We start from the raw sequence: 20,914 nt of genomic DNA on the forward strand, positions 1-20,914 counted from the left end.
GAGTGAGTTCGAGCAGGTTCCGGGTGCCTTAGGCTTAGAAAGTCTGATGTTGCAGGTTTAGGAAGTTGCAGGCCTCTGAACCCTTTAGTGCGGTCTGCGAGAAATTGCGTGCAACCGCGGAGGGGCGAGCGTGGCCGCGGTCGCCTTTGTGCGGGGCGCGGTGGAGGCTGTGCGGCCGCAATCGCCTTTGTGTGGTCCGCACAGGGTGCTGAACTGCAGGTCTTCAGGGAGACCTGTGCGACCGTAGTTCGTTTAATGCGGTCCGCGGTGGAGCTCCGCGGCCACAGTCCTTTTATTGCGGTCCGCGGTGAGGGTTTGAGAGGGGTATAAATAGACAAGATTTTTAGTTGTTTTTCATTTTTCAAAACCCCAAAAACATAAGAGGTGATTTTTCAAACGACCTTTCTTCTCTAAATCAATTGTAAGTCATTTTTAACTAGTTTTCTTCAATCATTAACATCTTTTAACATAGTTTCAACTTAAAATCAAAGATTTTCATGGGAGAAATTGGGTGTTTTGCGTAGAACCTAGGTTTTCCAAAATAAATGGGGATTTGGACCTCAATTTGAAGTCCGATTTCAAAACAAATTATACATTTGGATTCGTGGGGGATTGGGTAATTGGGTTTTGGTTCGAACCTCGGGTTTCGACCACGTGGGCCCGGGGGTGATTTTGACTTTTTGGATAAAACCTTGGGAAAACTCATTTTCATGCATTGGGGTTGATTCATTTAGCACTTATCGATGTAATTAAGTAACTTGTGACTAGATTCGAGCGGATTGGTGGTGGAATCTAGGGGTAAAGCTATAATTGAGGCTTGAGTGGTGTTCAAATCTTCGAGGTAAGTGTTTGGTCTAACTTTAGCTTGAAGGATTAGGAGTTGAGTCTTATTTGCTTCGTGCTAATTGTCGAGTACGACGTATAGGCATGGTGACGAGTATCTATACGTTTGTGTCTAGCATGACCGTGAGTCTTTATATTGCGGATATTTTGATCTTGTTGTAGGAGGATGGTGGAACAATACAGGGATAAGAAGAAGGATCTCCACATGGTGTTTATCGATCTAGAGAAAGCGTACGACAGGGTTCCTAGGGAGGTCTTTTGGAGATGCTTAGAGGCTAAAGGGGTCCCGGTTGCCTACATTAGGGCGATTAAGGACATGTATGATGGAGCTAAGACTCGGGTTAGGACAGCAGGAGGCGATTCCGATTATTTTCCGGTTATTACGGGGTTGCACCAAGGGTCTGCGTTCAGCCCTTTCCTATTTGCCCTGGTGATGGATGTTATAACACATCATATTCAAGGGGAGGTGCCATGGTGCATGCTATTTGCTGATGACATAGTCCTAATCGACGAGACACGACGCGGTGTCAGCGAGAGGTTAGAGGTTTGGAGACATACCCTTGAGTCCAAAGGTTTCAGGTTGAGCAGGACGAAGACGGAATACCTTGAGTGCAAATTTGGGGCAGAGCCGACGGAAGCGGGAGTGGAAGTGAGGCTTGATTCTCAAGTCATCCCTAAGAGGGGTAGTTTCAAGTACCTGGGGTCGTTTATTCAGGGGTCCGGGAGATCGACGAGGATGTCACACACCGTATAGGGGTGGGGTAGATGAAATGGAGGTTAGCGTCGGGAGTCCTGTGTGACAAAAAAGTGCCATTGTTACTGAAAGGTAAATTTTATAGGGCAGTGGTTAGGCCTGCTATGTTGTATGGGACCGAGTGTTGGCCGGTGAAGATCTCACACATCCAGAGGATGAAAGTTGCAGAGATGAGGATGTTGAGGTGGATGTGCGGGCATACAAGGAAGGATAAGATTAGAAATGAAGATATTCGAGAGAAGGGGGTGTGGCCCCCATGGAGGACAAGATGCGGGAAGCAAGACTCAGATGGTTCGGGCACATTCAAAGGAGGAACACTGATACACCGGTGAGAAGGTGTGAACGACTGGCGGTGGTGGGTACGAAGAGAGGTAGAGGGAGACCTAAGAAGTATTGGGGAGAGGTGATCAGGCAGGATATGACGCGACTTAGGGTTACTGAGGACATGGCCCTAAACAGGGAATTGTGGAGATCGAGCATTAAGGTTGTAGGGTAGGGAAATTGTGATGTCTTTTTTACAGCATACTAGAGTGAGACTAGCCAGTTAAGAGTTAGTCTTAAGATGCTATTGATCAACTACTGATGATGGGCTTTATCTGCTGTGTATTAATACCTTACATCTTTCTCGTATTTCCTATATCTCTTATATTGATGTTACTTTGTTTTTATGGTATTTATTGGAAACAACCTATCTGCCCCTTGGGTAGAGGTAAGGTCTACGTACATATTACCCTCCCCAGACCCCACTTGTGGGATTACACTGGGTTGTTGTTGTTGTTGTTGTTGTTGTTGTATCTTTCATGCCTTAATGATGATTTCTATATGTTGTAAAAAGCATGTGAAAGAAATTGTGATCTTTGAACTTCGAGGAGCATTGGCTCAAGTTATAATACGAATTGTGAAAGTATATGAGATAATTGAACCCCTTTGGAGCATTGACTCAAGTGGTCAAGTAAGTTATAAAGTAAGAAGTGAAAGGAAGAGAAAGAGTTACTGAATTGTCCCCTTGCCGGAATGTTTGTTGCTTTGTTGATTATCTCCCTTGCCGGGAATTTTTTGCTGTTTAATTATATTCCCTTGCCGGGATTTCTACCATTATTTGTCTACTCTCTTGCCCCTTTGTTTGTTATTGTTGTTTGGGTGAGGAAGAGTGTTAAAGCACAAAGGGTGATGTCGTGCATTGTTTTCTATTGTGAGGAAAGAGTGTAAAGCATGAAGGGTGATGTTGTGTCGTACGATGTACCATTCCATACCGATATTCATTGACTATGTCGTGAGAAACGAGACTAAAAGCACGAAGGGTGATGCCGTGCAAATCGTTGAATTTTGATTCTTGTTGGTATTCTGGCTTTGTTGTTTCTTTCTTTTATTGAGGTTTTCTATTTGGAACTATTACCTCCCCACAGCATGTTTTCCCTCCCACATTGACTGATTATTTCCTGTATTTCTTTTCCTGTACATATAGATATTTGAACTACACAGGTTATTTGGTAGTCTGGTCCTAGCCTCGTCACTACTTCACCGAGGTTAGGCTAGGTACTTGCCAACACATGGGGTCGGTTGTGCTGATACTACACTTTGTGCTCTTTTGCACAGATCCAGGTATTGGACAGTAGCAGTAGCACGGGAGCCAGCCTTCAGTCCACTGAGACACCGAGGTAGCCTTGCAGGCGTCCGCAGGCCCGGCATCTCCTCTATCTTATATTTCATTCTGTTATCTTATATATTCGAGACAAACATTGTTATATTTCTTTCAAACGGTTGTATTTAGTACTCTTAGTAGTTCGTTAGTGATGTGACACCAGTTCTTGGGTAGAGGTATATGTTGACTTTCGCATTATTATTCAGATTATTTAATTTAGGTCTTCCGCTTATTTATTTAATTCCGTTGTTTTCATGCTATCACTGATAATTGTTAAAAGAAGTAATTTGTTAATGAAAAAGGTAGTTAAGGGTTGGCTTGCCTAGCTCTCATTAGTAGGCACCATCACGACTCCCGAGGGTAGAAAAATTCGGGTCGTGACAAACACAATAGTAGTATCTGTTCAGATCCATATAGAAAACAATTGCATCTGATGTTGTTAATATTACCATACCATCAATCATATCATCTATATCATCTAAGAAGAATATTTTAACCCTACTAAAGACAGACACTACCATTTTAGACACTACCAAGACTTTAAGTTTTATCAAACCCTTAATTTTTATCTAACCCTCTTATGTTTGTATCAGTTAATAGAAGATTTTCAAGAAACTTTAATAAATGTTGACGAATATATATCAGATAATGAAATTATATACTCTATAGTAAGCATAGATATAGAAGAAAAAACTCAAATAGATACCTCAGAATCAGAATCATCAGAAGAAGAAGAAGAAGAAGAAGAAGAAGAAGAAGAAGAAGAAGAAGAAGAAATAATAAATGAGATAGGATTAGAAAAATTAGACTTAGAAGAAAATACTTTTGTAAACATATCGGAGGAATGTACCCATAACTTTGAAAGAAATAAAGGGTTAGATAGTAATCAGTGTTTCATATGCAAATGGTACCCTAGTAGAAATAAAAGAGCTAAATGTAAATTATGTTATCTAGAAGGATGTATTTCATGTATAGAAAAAGATTTTGAAACAAAAATAAATAAAGAAGAAAAATACCAAGAAATAAATTATCATACTAATTTGAGAATAATGACATTAGAAGCTAGAATAAATGAACTAGAAAAAAGAATACAGAAAATGGAAAAGGGAATGCTAATACAGAAAATGGAAAAGGGAAAGGAGAAATTAGAAGATATAAAAGAAAACATAACAACACTAGAAGAAGAACTAATGAGTATAGAAAATTATGATACACTAATATGTAATGAAGATAAAAATTAAGTACAATAAAGATTTTAGCAAGAATCAAAATAGAAGATTATGAAATAGAAACATTAGCTCTAGTAGATTCCGGATGCACAATATGTATAATAAATAAAAAGATAGTTCTCCCAAATCTAATCAAAACCTTATATAAGCCAGTTGCAGCCATGCAAATGGATGGAACCCATAATATATACAGACATTATATAGATAAATCACATATTAGCTTTATAAATACATGTTTAACGACATGTTTGATGGTGGAAAGAATATTAAATTATGTTTTTCAAAACTTATTCTTTTCCATATTAGTCTGTTCTGCAAAAGGGTGTGGCTTAAAATGAAGATTACCTAATATTGTCTGCAAGTATCTGTCTAAGGGTGAGGCTTGAATGCCCTTCCCTTTGTCTTCAGTCTTGGAAACGGTTGGTCTCATGCTGTACATGTAAAATACTTTTTTATTAATTTACAGTAATTTTAAGACTACTTAACTGATCTGTTAAATTATTATCTTTTCCTTTAATATGTTCAAAAACCAAATTATATATTGATATAGTATCGATAAAATTTAACCATCTTCTTCTACTATTATTCTTTGCGTTTATCTTTTGGTGAAACTTAACTATGGCTTCACAATCAGTTCTAATTGTTACTTCTTGTTTATTTAATATATATAATTTAAAACTATTTAATCCGTAAATTACAGCTAGTATCTCTGCATCTATACTACTCATATTTCCTTTTTATTTATATTTACCACTTTGATAAGCACATATTTTTTCTATATTCTTATCACTATATTTATTTGGTTTCGCTTTTAAAAATGCTCCCTATCCTTCAAAACTACCGTCTGTTTCTTTTATCAAGTAGTCTGTTTCTAGTGGTATGTTTAAATCAGGAATATTTTTTATTTTTTATTTAACCTTTTGTACTAATTTAATGTCTTCTGTGTTAAAATATTTTTGTCCTGTAGAGCATGTCTTAGCATATAATGGTCCTACTATTTTTCCTAAGTCTTTTATAAAATTTAGAGGAGGAATTACTAAAGTACTGTCTGTAGATGTCCTAGATATTCTTTAATATCTTTACTAAATACTAATATATCATCTACATATACTAAAATAAATCTCTTATATTCTCCAAATATACTATCCATTTTTCGTTGAAAAATTGGTGGAGCTGTTTTTAGTCCGAACAGCATTACTAACCATTCGAAATGTCCTGCTGGACAAGTAAATGTAGTCCACTCAATGCTTTCTTCATGCATTTTTACTTGCCAATATCCTGATTTATAGTCAAACTTACTGAATATCCTTTTTTCTTATATTCTATTTATTAGTTCTATATATATATATACTAGTCTCTACGTTCGTGCGATGCACGAATATCTTATGTCAAATATTATCAAACACTTTTCAAAAGTAATAAATATTCTAAAATGACATAAATATGCAATTGAAGTTGTGAATCACTTAAAGAATACAAAAATACTTAATATTATTTTTTTGATTGAATGATTCACTTTAATTTAGTTAAGCCTTAATGATCCAGGTACATAAAAGTCATATTTTTTTAAATTAAGATACATTAATAACGAATAATACAAAGATAAAAAGTTATTAGGTAATAATTCAATTTCAAGATTTAACTCCAACTGTGATTAATTAAACTCCAATCATGTGTCTCTTCCATAAGCGTAAATGCTCGTACATAAAATAGTTTAGTATATCCAAATATCGATTATCACTCGTGTATCTATATATACGTGTTCTTATTTTTTCCCCTCAAAATAATCAATGTGGTTGTTCATTATTTGCATTATATTTGAACAATTATTTTATATTGGTAAACTATTTTATTATATCAGTATTGAGTTGTGACTTTTTGGTTCAACTCCATAGTGGCTAAAGCTTTATATATTATGATCCATCCAACAAAAGGCATTATTTTCTAGAAGAATATATAATTTTCGGGCCTAAATAATTCGGGTTTTTTTTCTCTTCAGAATTTTGGAATTAATATTGACCATATATTTTTCTTTCCATGTAAATTTAGAGGAGATTGAAAAATCGCAAAAAAAAAAAAAAGAAGAAGAAGAAGAAGGAAGAGTGATTAGACGAAAATTTATTAATTGTTAAATTTCCTTAATTTTAAGAAAGTTAATAAAAGATCATAAAGTTAGTAAGTTGTGTACTTTAGCAAGTTGTATGAGCAAATATTTTTTAACTTTTTTCCATGCAAATCTATGGCACGAATAACCCATTATTTATTTAAGAAAAATATAAAAAATATAGTAAGCAGAGGCAAACATGTAAAAAAGTAAAATCGAAAATAAGCATATTCATGATTGAGAAATGTCTAAAAAAGATGTTTTAAACATTTATTTTAAACATATAACTAAATAAAAACTTAAAAAATTAAAGTCTAATATATTAATATTCAAAAGACTGCGTACTATCCAAATAAAGCTAACCATTTAAAATATTGTACAATACTCTCGGAAGTCGGAACCACGTTACTCAATAAAGAAAGAAGGAAAAAGATTTTAAAAGTGTGATGACCTTGTCATCACTTGTTTTAAGACGAAACTCCGTGTTCTGAGGCCTTGAAAACCTCATTTAGAGTCACCTCGATTTGCATACGCAGTTTGGACGCGTAGCCGGGAAGTTTCAATATGATAATCTGTGAAAAATGATAAGTTTTGATTATAAATTGAGTTAATTTGACTTCGGTCAATATTTTGGATAAACAGACCCGAACCCGTGATTTGATGGTCCCGAAGGGTCCGTAGAAAAATATGGGACTTGGGCGTATGCTCGGAATCGAATTCCGAGGTCCCAAGCCCGAGAAATGAATTTTCAAAGAAAATTATTTTCTGAAATTGTTTAAAGAAAATTTGAAATGAAATTTGATTAGAACATGATAGTATCGGGCTCGTATTTTGGTTCCGGCACCCTGTATAGGTCTTATATATGGTTTAAGTCATTTCTGTAAAGTTTGGTTGAAAACGGACGTCGTTTGATGTGATTCGGACCTAAATTGCTAAATTTGATACTTGATGAAGTTTGAGAAAAAAATTTTGATTTTGAGGTATGATTCATTGTTATTGAGGTTATTTTGGCGATTTGATTGCACGGATAAGTTCGTATGATGTTGTTGAGTTAATACGTGTGCTTGGTTTGGAGTTCCGAGGGCTCGGGTTGAGTTTCGGGTAGGCTTCGGGATGTTTTAGGCTAAAAACAAGAAAAAATTGCAGGTCTCTGAACCCCACCAGTGCGGTCCGCGGTCAACCTTGTGCGGTGCGCGGTGAAGGCTTTGCCACCGCGGTCGGCTTTGTGCGGTCTGCACAGGGAGCTGCAGTGCGGTCCGCGGTCGGTTGCGTGCGGAGTGCGGTGGAGGCTTGTGCTGCCGCGGTCCATTTCGTGCGGTCCGCACAGGGTACTGGACCGCAGCACTTCAGGAAGGCCTGTGCGGTCGCAGTCCATTTTGTGCAGTCCGCACAGGGGGTCTGAGAGGGGTATAAATAGACGGGATTTTCAGTCATTTTCATTTTTCAAAACCTCAAAAACATTAGAGGCGATTTTTCAAACAACATTTCTTCTCCAAATCAATTGTATGTCATTTTTAACTAGTTTTCTTCAATCATTAACATCTTTTAACATGATTTCAACTTCAAATCAATGATTTTAATGGGGAAAATTAGGTGTTTTGGGTAGAACCTAGGTTTTTTTCAACAATTGGGGGGTTTGAACCTCGATTTGAGGTCCGATTTCAAAACAAATCATATATTTGGGTTCGTGGGGGAATGGGTAATCGGGTTTTGGTTTGAACCTCAGGTTTTGACCATGTGGGCCTAGGGGCAATTTTTGACTTTTGGGGAAAACTTTGGAAAAACTCATTTTCATGCATTGGGGTTGATTCATTTAGCGTTTATTGATGTAATTAAGTAATTTGTGACTAGATACGAGCGAATTGGCGGTGGAATCAAGGGGTAAAGCTATAATTGAAGCTTGAGTTGTGTTTGAGGCATCGAGGCAAGTGTTTGGTCACACCTTAGCTTGAGGGATTAAGAGTTGTGTCATATTTACTATTTGTTTCTTGTCGAGTACGACGTATAGGCATGGTGATGAGTATCTATGCGTTGGTGTCAAGCATGACCGTGAGTCTTATCTTGTGATTTTTATGATCTCGTTGTATTATTCATGCCTTGGTGAAGATTTCTATTTGTAGTGTAAGGTTGTGGAAAGAATTGTAACCTATGAACATTGAGGAGAATTGGCTCCAATTGTATAACGAATTGTGAAAGTATAAGTGATAATCGAAACTCTAGAGCATTGGCTCGAGTTGTGAAGTGAATTGTGAAGTAAAAGTGAGAAAGAGAAGAGATCATTATGTTACCCCTTGCCGGGCTATTGTTGAGTTGAGGTTCCCTTGCATTGTGTTCTTAATTGATATTACGTACGTTTAGGGTGATGATTCTTCGTGTTAGGTGTTGTAACAAGTTTAGTTATAGCTGGGTAGTTAGGTGTTGTAACAAGTTTAGTTATAGCTAAGGTAGTTAGATGTTGAAACTAGTTGAGTTATAGTTGAGATAGTTAGGTGTTGGAACAAGTTTGGTTATGGTTGTTTCTCCCTTGCCGGGACGTATATACTTGTACTATTGAGTTCCCTTGCCGGGATAGTGTAGTCTATTGTTGATCCCTTGCTGGGACGGTTAATTATGATTATTGTGGACTGTATATTTGGAACGGGTTTTGCGCCGCAACATTATTAGATATTATATGTGGATCGGGTTGCAAGCCGCAACAGATATTATGTTGGATTGGGTTGCACGCCGCAACAACTATATATGTGGATCGGGTTGCACGCCGCAACAAATATTATATTGGATCGGGTTGCATGCCGCAATAGTTATATATGTGGATCGGGTTGTACGCCGCAACAATATTAATTGATAAGGGATCGGGATGCACGCCGCAACAATGTTAAATGATAAGTGATCGGATTGCACGCCGCGACAGTATTGTTATTGTATTGATTGTAGACATCGAGTGTTTCTCCATACTTTATTAAATTTCTAATAGAATTGATATGTTTCCCTGAAGCATGTTCCCCCCTCCCTTTAAAACTGTTGTTACCTATTTATATTTCTGTTGTATATTATATAACTGCCAGATTTATCTGGAGTCTAGTCTTGGCCTCGTCACTACCTCGCCGGGGTTAGGCTAGACACTTACCAACACATGGGGTCAGTTATGCTGATACTACACTCTGCAGTCTGTGCAGATACCGGAGCGGCACTTGATTAGCAGCAGTAGCTCGGGAGCCAGCCTTCAGTCCACCGAGACATTGAGGTAGCTTTGCAGGCGTCCTAGGCCCGGCGTCTCCTCTATCTTATTATATATTCTGTTATCTCAAGTATTCGAGAAAAACTGTATTATATTTCTTTCAAACGGTTGTATTTAGTACTCTTAGTAGTCTGTGGATGTTGTGACACCAGATTCTGGGTAGAGGCATGTATTGACTTTTGAAACATTCTGGTTTTATATTTATTTAAGACTTCCATTTAAATCTCATATTCCGCTGTTATTTAACTGTTTATTTCCTGGTTAACATAATTGGTAAGAAGTTTTAAATTGGAGTTAAAAATTTCTAAGTTCATGGCTTGCCTAGCTTCTACGAGTAGGAGGCATCACGACTCCCGAGGGTAGAAAATCCGGGTCGTGACAAGTTGGTATTAGAGCTTTAGGTTACATAGGTCTCACAATTCACGGACAAGCTCAGTAGAGTCTAAGGGATCGGTACGGAGACGTCTGTATTTACCCCCCAGAGGCTATAGAGTTAGGAAAACATCACATTTGTTCTTTCTCATCGTGCGGTTTTGTTTCTCGATGCTAATTGAACTTCTACTTTGTTCTTTCGTAGATGGCGAGAGCACGCGCTTCCTCATCTACTGCTCAGCAGCCCGAGCCCCCGGCAGTAGCTCCCACGAGAGGCAGAGGGCGAGGTCGAGGTCGTGCAAGAGGCTGAGGTAGGGGTAGAGCTCAACCCCGAGCAGCAGCCCTAGTAGCGGAGCCTCAGGTTGACTTTGATAACGAGGTTCCGGCTCCAACAGCTCTGGTGGGCCCAGCTTAGGTCCCAGAGGGGTTTATTGCTACCCCAGTCCTTCAGGATGCTCTCGTCCGATTAGTGGGCCTCATGGAGAGTGTCACCCGAGCGGGCTTGCTTCCTATTGCACCAGTCGTCTCTCAGGATGGAGGAGGGGCTCAGACTCCTGCTACTCGCACTCCAGAGCAAGTAGCTCCTTAGATTTAGACTCCAACGGTTCAGCCAGTTGGAGCGGTTCAGCCGGGTGTGGTAGCTCAGATCGGTGATGAAGCGGCTATGTTTGCCGATGCTTGTGGAGGCTGGATAGGTTCACCAAGCTCTTCACTTCCACTTTCAGCGGTGCATCTATTGAGGATCCCTAGGATTATGTAGACAGCTTCCACGAGGTTCTCAGGAACATGGGTATTGTTGAGACCAATGGGGTCGTTTTTGCTACATTTCCCTTGTCTGGATCCGCAAATACTTGGTGGAGGGATTATTGCTTAGCTAGACTAGCCTTATCGCCAGCCTTGACTTGGGAGCAGTTCACACAGCTATTTCTAGATAAGTTCCTCCCCATTACTCAGCAAGAAGCTTATCGGAGGCAATTTGAGCACCTCCAGTAGGGTTCCATGACGGTTACCCAGTATGAGACCAGGTTCATCGACTTAGCTCGCCATGATATTGTCATACTTCCTACCGAGAGAGAGAGGGTGAGGAGGTTTATTGATGGTCTTATTCAGTCGATTCACCTTCAGATGGCTAGGGAGGCTGGGAGTGAGATCACTTTTCAAGAGGCAGCCAATGTGGCCCGTAGAGTGGAGATGGTCATGTCGCAGGGAGGTGGTCATGTCGCAGGGAGGTGGTCATGGGTCGGATAAGAGGCCCCGTAATTCAGGTAGATTCAGTGGTGCCTCGTCTGGAGGCAGGGATTCATATGGTAGAGGCCATCCTCCTAGGCCCTTTCAGTCAGCTCTTCAGGTCTCTCACGGTGCTTCAGGTAGCCGTGGTCCGCAGATGCGGTATTTCGATCAGCAGTCCTACAGTGCACCACCAGCTCCTATTATTGCACCGTAACTCCAGAGTTTTTGGGGTGGTCATTCGGGTCACCAGGGTCAATCTCAGTTTCCTCAGCCACAGCACTCAGGTGGATGTTTTGAGTGTGGTGAGTATGGTCATATCAGGAGGACATGTTTGAGGTTGGTGGGTACTCAGTCGTAGCAGTAGGGTTCCCGTGCTATGGTCCAGGCACCAGGTGTTCCACAGACCCTCCAGCCAGCTAGAGGTGGGGGTAGAGGTGCTAGAGGTGGAGGTAGAGGATTTAGAGGTAAAACTCAGGCAACTAGAGGGGGAGGCTAGCCAGCTGCCGGCCGTCCCAGAGATGGAGCCCATGGTGGTGGGCCCAGCCCCGATGTTATGCTCTTCCAGCCAGGCCTGAGGTTGAGGCTTCAGATGCAGTTATCATAGGTACTATTCTGGTTTCTGATAGAGATGCTTCAGTGTTATTTGATACAGGGTCTACCGACTCGTATGTGTCATCTTATTTTGCACTGTATATGGTTATGCCTAGTGATTCATTGAGTGTTCATGTTTATGTGTCTACACCGGTGGGTGATTCTATTATGGTAGATCGAGTCCATCGTTCTTGTATTATGGTGATTGGGGGTCTTGAGACTCGTGTGGATTTATTGCTTCTAAACATGGTCGATTTCGATGTTATATTGGGAATGGACTGGTTATCACCTTACCATGCTATCTTGGACTGTCATGCCAAGACTGTGACCTTAGCCTTACCGGGTATGCCTCGTTTAGAGTGGAGAGGGACTCCTGCTCATTCTACCCGCAGTGTCATTTCGTACGTGAAGGCTCGGTGTATGGTCGAGAAGGGGTATTTGGCGTATTTGGCATATGATCGTGATTCGAGTGTTGAGGTTCCTTCCATTGATTCTTTGCCCGTTGTTCGTGAGTTTCCTGAGGTTTTCCCTTCAGACCTGCCGGGCGTGCCACTTGACAGGGATATTGAATTTTGCATTGATTTGGCTCCGGGCACTCAGCCCATTTCTATCCCGCCGTATCGTATAGCCATACCTGAGTTAAAAGAGTTGAAGGAGCAGTTACAGGACTTGCTTGAGAAGGGTTTCATTAGGCCGAGTGTTTCGCCTTGGGGTGCGCCGGTGTTGTTTGTTAAGAAGAAGGACGGATCAATGAGAATGTGTATCTATTACCGGCAGTTGAACAAGTTTACAATCAAGAATAAGTATCCATTGCCGAAGATTGATGACTTGTTTGATCAACTTCAGGGTGCCAGGGTATTTTCAAAGATTGACTTGAGATCTGGCTACCATCAGTTGAGGATTAGGGCATCCGATGTCCCTAAGATAGCTTTCCGCACTCGGTACGGGCATTATGAGTTCTTGGTTATGTCATTCGGGTTGACAAATGCCCCAGCAGCTTTTATGGATTTAATGAACCGAGTGTTCAGGACTTATTTGGATTCGTTCGTGATCGTCTTCATTGATGATATTTTGATATACTCCTGCAGCCGGGAGGAGCACGAGCAGCATCTCAGAGTGGTTCTTTAGACTTTGAGGGATAGTCAGTTGTATGCTAAATTTTCGAAGTGTGAGTTCTGGTTGAGTTCAGTTGCATTCCTGGGTCATGTTGTGTCGGTATAGGGTATTCAGGTTGATCCGAAGAAGATTGAGGCAGTCAAAAACTGGCCTAGACCAGCATCAGCTACAGAGATTTGGAGTTTCTTGGGATTGGCAGGCAACTATCGTCGGTTCGTGGATGGGTTTTCATCTATCTCAGCCCCGATGACCAGGTTGACCCAGAAGGGTGCCCAGTTCAGATGGTCGGACGAGTGTGAGGTGAGCTTTCAGAAGCTCAAGACAGCTCTGACTACGGCACCAGTGTTGGTTTTGTCCACAGGTTTAGGGCCTTATGCAGTTTATTGTGATGCTTCCCGTATTGGGCTCGGTGCAGTGTTGATGCAGGATGGCAAGGTCATTGCCTATGCTTCGCGACAGTTGAAGATTCATGAGAAGAACTATCCGATTCATGATTGGGAATTGGCAGTCATTGTTCACGCGTTGAAGATTTGGAGGCATTATCTGTATGGCATGGCATGTGAGGTGTTCACAGATCACAAGAGTCTTCAGTATTTGTTCAAGCAAAAGGAGTTGAATTTGAGGTAGAGGAGGCGGTTAGAGTTGTTAAAAGATTATGATATCACCATCTTATATCATCCGGGAAAGGCCAATGTGGTGGCCGATGCCTTGAGTAGGAAGCCAGCCAGTATGGGCAGTCTTACTTATACTCCGATCGGTGAGAGGCCGCTTGCTTTGGATGTTCAGGCCATGGCCAATCGGTTCGTGAGGTTGGATATTTCTGAGCCTATAGTCATGTATTGGATTGCGCGGTCGCTCGTTCTTCTTTATTGGAGCGTATTCGTGATCGGCAGTATGATGATCCCCATTTGTGTAACCTTAGAGACACGGTGCAGCGCGAAGGTGCCAAGCAGGTTACCTTAGATGATGATGGAGTTTTGAGATTGCAGGGTCAAGTTTGTGTGCCCAATGTGGATGGGCTCTGAGAGTTGATTTTAGAGGAGGCCGATAGCTCCTGGTACTCTATTCATCCGGGCGCCGCGAAGATGTATCAGGATTTACGGCAGCATTATTGGTGGTGGAGAATGAAGAAGGATATTGTTGCATATGTTGCTCGGTGTTTGAATTGTCAGCAGGTTAAGTATGAGCATCAAAGGCCTGGTGGTTTATTTCAGAGGATTGAGCTTCCCGAGTGGAAGTGGGAGCGAATCACTATAGACTTCATTACTGGACTCCCGCAGACTCGGAAGAAGTTCAACGCAGTATAGGTCATTGTTGATAGGCTGACCAAGTCAGCGCATTTCATTCCTGTGGCAGTCTCATATTCATCTGAGAGGTTAGCTGAGATCTATATCAGGGAGATTGGTCGTCTTCATGGTGTGCCTGTATCTATCATTTCGGACAGAGGTACGCAGTTTACCTCATGTTTCTGGAGAGCGGTTCAGTGAGAGTTGGGCACCCAGGTTGAGTTGAGTACAGCATTTCATCCTTAGACGGACGGGCAGTCCGAGCGGACTATTCAGATTTTAGAGGATATGCTCCGAGCTTGTGTCATTGACTTTGGGGGTTCGTGGGATCAGTCTTTGCCTTTAGTAGAGTTTGCCTACAATAACAGCTACCAGTCGACTATCCAAATGGCTCCTTATGAGGATGTATATGGTAGGCGGTGTCGATCTCCGGTTGGATGGTTTGATCAGGGAGAGGCTCGATTATTAGGTACGGATCTGGTTCAGGAGGCTTTGGACAATGTTAAGACTATTCAAGATAGGCTTCGCACAGCTCAGTCCAGGCAAAAGAGTTATACATACCGCAAGGTTCAAGATGTGGCTTTTATGGTTGGAGAGTGGGTATTGCTCCGAGTGTCGCCTATGAAGGGCGTGATGAGATTTGGGAAGAAAGGCAAGCTTAGCCCTAGGTTCATCGGTCCGTTTGAGATTCTTGATCGAGTGGGAGAGGTGGCTTATAGACTTGCATTGTCGCCGAGCTTATCAGTCGTGCATTCGGTATTTCATGTGTCCATGCTTCGGAAATATCACGGCGATCCATCCCACCTGTTAGATTTCAGCACTGTCTAGTTGGACAAGGACTTGTCTTATGAGGAGGAGCTGGTAGCTATTCTAGACCGGCAGGTTCGTCAATTGAGGTCGAAGAGTTTTCCTTCAGTTCATGTTCAGTGGAGAGGTCAGCCTCCTGAGGCATTGACCTGGGAGTCCGAGTCTGATATGCGGAACCATTTTCCCCATCTTTTCCCCGACTCAGGTACTTTCTTCTTCTGTACGTTCGAGGACGAACGGTTGTTTTAGAGGTGGAGAATGTGATGACCCAAAAGATCATCACTTGTTTTAAAATGAAACTCTGTGTTTTGAGGCCTTGAAAACCTCATTTAGAGTCACCTTGATTTGTGTGCACAGTCCGGGCGCATAACCAGAAAGCTTAAATATGATAATATGTGAAAAACGATAAGTTTTTATTATAAAATGAGTTAATTTGACTTTAGTCAATGCTTTGGGTAAACGGAACTGGACCCGTGATTTGACGGTCCCGGAGGGTCCGTGGAAAAATATGGGACTTGGGTGTATGCCCGGAATCGAATTCCGAGGTCCCAAGCCCAAGAAATGAATTTTCAAAGAAAATTTTTTGAAGAAAATTTGAAATGAAATTTGATTAGAACATGAGAGTATTAGGCCCGTATTTTTGTTCCAGCGCCCGGTACAGGTCTTATATATGGTTTAAGTCATTTCTATAAAGTTTAGTTGCAAACGGACGTCGTTTGACGTGATTCGGACCTAAAATGCTAAATTTGATACTTGATGAAGTTTGAGAAAAAGTTCTTGACTTTGAGGTTTGATTCATTATTGTTGAGTTTATTTTGGCGATTAGATCGAACGGATAAGTTTCTATGATGTTGTTGAGTTAGTACGTATGCTTGGTTTGGAGTTCCGAGGGCTCGGGTGAGTTTCGGGTAGGCTTCGAGATATTTTAGGCTTAAAACCAGAAAAAAAATTGCAGGTCTCTGAACCCCACTAGTGCGGTCCGCGGTCAACCTTGTGCAGTGCGCGGTGAAGGTTGTGCCGCCGCGGTTGGCTTTGTGCAGTCCGCACAGGGCACTGCAGTGCGGTCCGCGGTCGGTTGTGTGTGAAGCGTGGTGGAGACCTGTGCGGCCGCGGTCCATTTCGTGCGATCCGCACAGGGTACTGGACCGCCGCACTTCAGGAAGGCCTGTGCGGCCGCGGTCCATTTTGTGCGGTCCGCACAGGGGGTCTAAGAGGGGTATAAATAGATGGGATTTTCAGTCATTTTCATTTTTCAAAACCCCAAAAACATAAGAGGCAATTTTTCAAACAACATTTCTTCTCCAAATCAATTGTAAGTCATTTTTAGTTAGTTTTCTTCAATCATTAACATCTTTTTAACATGATTTCAACTTCAAATCAATGATGGGGGAAATTGTGTGTTTTGGGTAGAATCTAGGTTTTTCAACAATTGGGGGGTTTGGACCTCGATTTGAGGTCCGATTTCAAAACAAATCATACATTTGGGTTTCGTGGGGAAATGGGTAATCAAGTTTTGACCATGTGGGCCTGGGGGCGATTTTTGACTTTTTGGGTAAAACTTTGGAAAAACTCATTTTCATGCATTGGGGTTGATTCATTTAGCATTTATTGATGTAATTAAGTAATTTATGACTAGATACGAGCGAATTGGCGGTGGAATCAAGGGGTAATGCTATAATTGAAGCTTGAGTTGTGTTCGAGGCATCGAGGTAAGTGTTTGGTCTAACCTTATCTTGAGGGATTAGGAGTTGTGTCCTATTTTCTATTTGTTTCTTGTCGAGTACGACGTATAGGCATGGTGACGAGTATCTATGCGTTGGTGTCAAGCATGACCGTGAGTCTTATCTTGTGATTTTCATGATCTCGTTGTATTATTCATGCCTTGGTGAAGATTTCTATTTGTAGTGTAAGGTTGTGGAAAGAATTGTAACATATGAACATTGAGGAGCGTTGGCTCCAATTATATAACGAATTGTGAAAGTATAAGTGATAATCGAAACTCTAGAGCATTGGATCGAGTTGTGAAGTGAATTGTGAAGTAAAAGTGAGAAAGAGAAGAGATCATTATGTTACCCCTTGCAGGGCTATTGTTGAGTTGAGGTTCCCTTGCATTGCGTTCTTAATTGATATTATGGACGTTTAGGGTGATGATTCTTCGTGTTAGGTGTTGTAACAAGTTTTGTTATAGCTGGGTAATTAGGTGTTGTAACAAGTTTAGTTATAGTTGAGGTTGTTAGATGTTGAAACTAGTTGAGTTATAGTTAAGATAGTTAGGTGTTGGAACAAGTTTGGTTATGGTTGTTTCTCCCTTGCCGGGACGTATATACTTGTACTGTTGAGTTCCCTCGCCGAGATAGTGTAGTCTATTGTTGATCCCTTGCTGGGACGGTTAACTATGATTATTCTGGACTGTATATTTGGAACGGGTTGCGCGTCGTAACATTATTAGATATTATATGTGGATCGGGTTGCACGCCGTAATAGATATTATGTTGGATCGGGTTGCACGCCGCAACAGCTATATATGTGGATTGGGTTGCATGCCGCAACAAATATTATGTTGGATCGGGTTGCATGCCGCAACAGCTATATATGTGGGTCGGGTCGCACGCCGCAACAAATATTATATTGGATCGGGTTGCACTCCGCAACAGTTATATATGTGGATCGGGTTGCATGCCGCAACAATATTAAATGATAAGGGATGGGGTTGCACGCCGCAACAATGTTAAATGATAAGGGATCGGATTGCGCGCCGCAACAGTATTGTTATTGCATTGATTGTAGACATCGAGTGTTTCTCCATACTTTATTAAGTTTCTGATAGAATTGATATGTTTCCCCAAAGCATGTTTCCCCCTCCTTTTAAAACTGTTGTTACCTATTTATATTTTTGTTGTATATTATATAACTGCACAAATTTATCTGGAGTCTGGTCCTAGCCTTGTCACTGCCTCGCCAGGGTTAGGTCAGACACTTACCAGCATATGGGGTCGGTTGTGCTGATACTACACTCTGTACTCTGTGCAGATACCGGAGCGGCACTTGATCAGCAGCAGTAGCTCGGGAGCGAGCCTTCAGTCCACTGAGACACCAAGGTAGCATTGCAGGCATCCGCAGGCCCGGCGTCTCCTCTATCTTATTATATATTCTGTTATCTCAATTATTCGAGAAACAATGTTATATTTCTTTCGAACGGTTGTATTTAGTACTCTTAGTAGTCCGCGGATGTTGTGACACCAGGTTCTGGGTAGAGGCATGTATTGACACCAAGGAATCCTACATGATATAACTTTTTGTCCGCTTAAATCTCATATTCCGTTGTTTAACTGTTTATTTCCTTGTTAACATAATTGGTATGAAGTTTTAAATTGAAGGAGTTAATGATTTCTAAGTTCATAGCTTGCCTAGCTTCTATGAGTAGGCGCCATCACAACTCCCGAGGGTGGGAAATCCGGGTCGTGACAAAAAGCTATTACTACAATATTTTTGAAATACCTGAAACAATCACAAGTCTTATTTTGTAGTCCTACTTGAAAAGTTATAGAAAATGTAGAGCCCGTTTGGACATAAGAAAATATTTTTTTTTCAAAAAAATTTTACTTTTTTTCGAAATCAGCGTTTGTTCATAAAATTTTCACTTGAATATGCATTTTGAAAATTTTCAAAAATTTGAAAAACTTCAAAAAGTTGTTTTTCAAAATTTTCACTCAAATCACTCACAAAACTTCAAAAACAACCCAAAATTATATTCATGTCTAAACACAACTATAAATTTCAAATACCATTTTTCACTTGGAAAATTTTTCACCATATTTTGGAATTTTACAATTCTTATGTCCAAATGCCTTATTCTTTTTTTCCCTTACATAATAAACCCAATTCTTTTACTGTTGCAATTGATTATTAATAATAAAACATATGGGCTGGCATTTGTATAATTGAACGCAACGTTTTTGTTGAAATTAATTGCCTTGTATATATTCTATAATTTATTATATTAGATAGTCCGAAAGTAGTTATAATAATAGGATTCTAGGATTCCTAAATCTATATCATGTAGGATTCCTAACATGTAGTATTATGTCCTAAACTTAATAGGATTAGAAGGCTAATATCTAGAATTCCGGTTATGTCCTTTTATTATGAGTTATTATGCTTAATATTATAAGGTTATTTTTGTAAATCGACATTGTATTCATGCTTTTATAATAATAATAATAATAATAATAATAATAATAATAATAATAATAATAATAATAATAATAATAATAATAATAATAATAATATATGATAAAAGCATGAATAAAATGTTGGATTACAAAAATAACCTTTTAATATTAAGCATAATAACTCACAATAAAAGGACATAATCAGAATTCTAGACATTAGCATTGTAATCCTATTAGTTTTAGAATATAATACTACACGTTAAAAATCCTATATGATTACCTTTAGGAATCCTATTAATATAATTATTTTCGGGCATAGATATTAGTCTTGTTGTCACGACCCGGATTTTCCACGTCGGGAGTCATGATGGTGCATACTAATGTGAGCTAGGCAAGCCAATTATTGAACCATCTACATTTTTACCAATTTTATTCTCTTTAACAATTACGAAGAAATAACATTTAAACAACGGAATATAACATAAGCGGAAGAAAACAATAAGCCATCTGAACATGAATATCTATTACAACTGTTGAAGTCTCGACTACCCAGAACTGGTGTCACAGTTTCACAGACGGTCTAAGAATACTACAAATAAAGGTCTAAAAGAATTAATTACAACATTGTCTCTGGAAATACATGTAAGAAATAGGAAAGTAGATAGAAGGAGACACCAAGGTCTGCGGACGCCTACAGGACTACCTCGGGTTGCCTGATGATCAAGAATCAGCAATCTCACTGCGGTCCAAAGTCCACAACACTGGGGTCTGCACAAAAGAGTGCAGAGTGTAGTATCAGCACAACCGACTCCATGTGTTGGTAAGTGCCTAGCCTAACCTCGGCAAAGTAGTAACGAGGCTAGGACCAGACTACCAAATAAACCTGTGCAGTTCAAATATATACAGCGGGAAAGAAATACAGAATAAACAAGTAAAGTTGGGAGGGGGAAACATGCTTCAGGGAATAGCAGGTAAAATAGAATATCAAGAGAATTATTAAGGAATCAAAACCACCCACTAACAAGAAAAAGGGAACAAAGGCAGATTTCACTTTCTTTTCATATCTCGTGGCAGGCGTGCCACCCGCTCTCATTTCACCTGTCTTGTGGTAGGTGTACCACCCTCTCCCATTTCATTATATCTTTGTTGCGGCGTGCAACCCGATCCACATATAATATTGTTGCGGCATGCAACCCGATCCATATATAATGTTGTTGCGGCGTGCAACCCGATCCATATATAATGTTGTTGCGGCGTGCAACCCGATCCATATATAATATTGTTGCGGCGTGCAACCCGATCCATATATAATATTTACAATTATAACGAGGGTCCCGACAAGAGATCAATAAGGTCTACACTGTCCCGGCAAGGGATTCGACAGCATAAGCAATCACGTCCTGGCAAGGGAGAAACAGCTATAACCAAACTTGATACCACACCTAACTACCTCAGCTATAACCAAACTCATTACAACATCTAACCACCTCAGCTACGACCAAACGCGTCACCACACCTAACTACCTCAGT

Source organism: Nicotiana tabacum, chromosome 6 (assembly GCF_000715075.1).
Source record: "Nicotiana tabacum cultivar K326 chromosome 6, ASM71507v2, whole genome shotgun sequence".
Lineage (NCBI taxonomy): Eukaryota > Viridiplantae > Streptophyta > Magnoliopsida > Solanales > Solanaceae > Nicotiana > Nicotiana tabacum.